The 3,552-nt window shown below is 42.5% G+C and overlaps 1 non-coding gene across 1 annotated transcript; it reads right to left on the minus strand.

The window, feature by feature from the left end:
* Positions 1–2,606: 2,606 nt before the first annotated feature.
* On the minus strand, positions 2,607–2,678 carry trnac-gca. Its single transcript has one exon. It is a non-coding gene; the product is annotated as a tRNA-Cys (tRNA).
* Positions 2,679–3,552: the final 874 nt, after the last annotated feature.

Consider the following 3,552-nt stretch of genomic DNA (forward strand, 5'->3'; position numbering starts at 1 on the left):
TATGATAGGAATAGGAAAAACACCTCTTGCATACCAGGGGGCGATCAACCCCATGTTTGAAAAAAAAGCTGCCAAAGTGTCCTCTTGGATGCCCCTCTGGTAGATAAAATATATGCCCTCTATGATAGCCCAATGTTCAGTAAAACGCCATATAGCCATGCCCACATGCTAGAACAGTTTCTGCACACTGGTGCCCCACCACCGCATTCAGCTGGTGCCCCTTTCATTTATTTTTCTCCAAGGCCCTCAGACAGCCTGAATCTGCCACTGGACCTGTATTGCTCAGCCTCCTGTGCTGGAAATTATACATACTCTTGCTGCAGTCAGGTGTTGTGGATAACAGCAGGGTGCGAACTACGGGGGAGCTAGGGGGAGCTCGGCTCCCCTTAATAAGACATGGGCTCCCCTGAAAACGTGATTTGTGAAATTTTGGGGGGTCTCTAAAAATATTGACAGTGTGTCATTTTGACGTGCAATTTCAGTTTTGTGTAAAGTGATCATCGTGGATTATTATTTGTAAAATTGCAAACATTTTCATTCATGCATGACGGCGATTTAAACCTAATTCACTTCAATAAAGATAACTATACATGCTATTCTTGTTATGAGCAGCAAGGGGCGGTCTCGCGGTGCCCTGTTAGCACACCTCTCCCGGGGTGACAACGCAGAAGAAAGCTGAAGAAATAATGCCCTCTCTGGCTGAAGATGATCCTAACCTCTCTTGCTCCTCTCTCCCGTTAAATTAGAACAGCCAGCAGTGGAGAGACTGGAAGAGCCCATATACATGGTTGTTTGTTAAGGATAGAAGCTTGGGGTGCGTCGCTATGTTATTTTTCGGTAGCCTGAGTAACTTTAACCGTTGTTCATGTGAAATCTCAAAGACAACCTGATGCTTTGTTTATAGAGTTTTTGTGGCTGCCTGTTTGCTGTTTGACCTTCCTGTTGATAAAGTATAATAGAGTAAATCCTGTAGTGCATACACTTGTAGCTGTTATCTATCTTTGTAAGTCATGGTAAGTCGCAATTGCACGAACCCCCGGTGGAAAAAAAGTGGGCTCCCCGAAGGCCACAGTATAGTTCGAACACTGGATAACAGTGTGCTTTAAATATCACATATGTATATGTCAATAGATGAAGATGATGTTGTCCAGTCATGCTGTCATGTGTTTATCACTAATCGAGTCATGCTACTGTACAGGTCCATATAAAGTCATAACAACTGCATCCGGTGTTGCGACACTAATAATGGAAAAACGTTTGCTGCATTTCTTCCTGTTTTTTCCCGTGGTTAAGGGGAACGAACGGACACACACACACACACACACACACACACGCACACACACACACACACACACACACACACACACACACACACACACACACACACACACACACACACACACACACACACACACATATATAGAATATAACAGTGCCACATAATGTCACATTAACTTAGGTACTGCACTAGACATCTCTTGTTATTCCAGTGTGCAGGACATCCTTTCTGGTTTACACCCAGTCTGAAAGTGTATGGATGCAAATAAAAATAATACAAATTTCTATACTGTATATGTCACATGAATTTGAGTCACATGAGTTTTCAAAGTAAAAAAGTAAATACTCCTGAAAAATCCTTGATTATGCAGCACGTTTTCTTAAAAAATGCAATGAAATATGCCGGATATTTATGCAATTTTATGCGATGCAATTTTATGCGATGAAATTGCGGGAACTTTCAAAAACTGTGGGAACTTGCAAAAACTGCGGTTTGATGAAAAAGAGAAAAAAAAAGTGATTCCCCCCCAGCACCCTGCTTTTTGATGATGTTCACATCGCGTAATTACGTCACTTTATAGCGTTCCCATGGCAACAGGGGGAAATGGCTGCTCTTGTGTGAAGTAAACGCAACATTTTTCAACTTTCTGTTAAGATATGTGACTTTTTTGAAACGAAAATGAGGGGATTATGAAATCATGCAAGCCCCGCATATTTTGTGCGGAAATCGCCAATTTATGCGGCGAAAGTGCGGTGTATTTGAAAAAATGCGGCCCCCGCATAAATATGCGGACTTTGGCTGATTATGCATTGAATTATGCGATCGCATAATCGTGTTTTTCTGGAGGGACTGAAAAGGGGTTTCATATGTGATGATGTGACAGTTTTAGACTTGTAAGGTTTTGTTTTTAGTTCGTGTTACTGTATTATTCATGTTGTGGGGACATTCATTTGTTTACACAGTCACATTGTGGGGACTCGCCTTCCTTTTGGGGACAAAATGCAAGTCCTTTCAACAAAAGTAATTACATTTTAGGGTGAAGACTTCATTTTAGGTTAGGGTGAGGTTAGGGTTTAGGTTAAGGTTAGGGGATGGGTTAGGATTAGGCAAGTAGCAGTTATGGTTATGATAAGGTAAGTCTTAGGGAAATAAATGTAAATCAATCCCTGTCTGTGCATTCAATTTTGCTTTTGTGTAATCTAGGGAGCTGCAAGGCTGTAGTTAAAAATGGCCCAGTCAGCAAACCATGCTTGAATGTGGCCACTCATCCCAGTTTGTGGACATCAAAGTTGGCACTTCCTGTCTACCACAATAACAAATGGATAGTAGGGGGCATCCAGATTTGAACTGGGGACCTCTTGATCTGCAGTCAAATGCTCTACCACTGAGCTATACCCCCTTACATTTAGGGACTACCATGCTAAATGTCAGGAAAGTATTGTGAAAAAAGTGACCTAAGCGGTGACATCAATTTGGGGGTCCTGGCGACCTCTTGATCCGCAGTCAAATGCTCTCCCACTGAGCTATGATCTATGGGTTTATATAAGGGAAGTAGCAGTTATGGTTATGGTAAGATAAGTCATCAGGAAATTAATGTAAGTCAATGCAATGTCCTCTAAAGTGGATGTGTGTGTGTGTGTGTGTGTGTGTGTGTGTGTGTGTGTGTGTGTGTGTGTGTGTGTGGTGTGTGTGTGTGTGTGATAGTGTATCTAAGGTGTGTTTGAATGAGACTTAAAGTGAATTGAAAGTTTTAGTTTCACAAGGATGTAGTAAGTAACTATTAGTGTGCTTAAATACATGTTTTAAATGTTTTAAAGATAGGAAATAGGCGGGCAGTAATGCAAAGTTTATGGGACTTAAAGTTAATGGGATGAATCATGTGAAGCTGTTGACATGGTCATCTTAAAACGACGATGGTTTTACTGTGAAACTCTGATGTGTGCGATAGGATGTGAGCCTGTGTTGACTGTCTGGATGTGGGGGTGTATCTCAGAAGCAGTGTGTACTCTAAGTCAGCTTTTCCTGTATGAATAAAAGGCGGCCCTCAGTGTTTCACACTCCTGGACCTGGTGACGGCCATGTTCCACAGCTGCTCCACGCTCGCTGCCTCATTGTGCTGTTTGTATATTTAGCTGCTCCGTTCCACTTCCTCTGCTGTTGACGTTGGGAAAACACACAACAATACAGCCAAGCTTTTCCCTCTCCTTTCCTCTCCTCTCAGCATCCACCCCCTCCTCCCCTTTTCCTCCCTCACGCCTTCCTTTGACCCAGTG

Source organism: Perca fluviatilis, chromosome 1 (genome assembly GCF_010015445.1).
Source record: "Perca fluviatilis chromosome 1, GENO_Pfluv_1.0, whole genome shotgun sequence".
Classification (NCBI taxonomy): domain Eukaryota; kingdom Metazoa; phylum Chordata; class Actinopteri; order Perciformes; family Percidae; genus Perca; species Perca fluviatilis.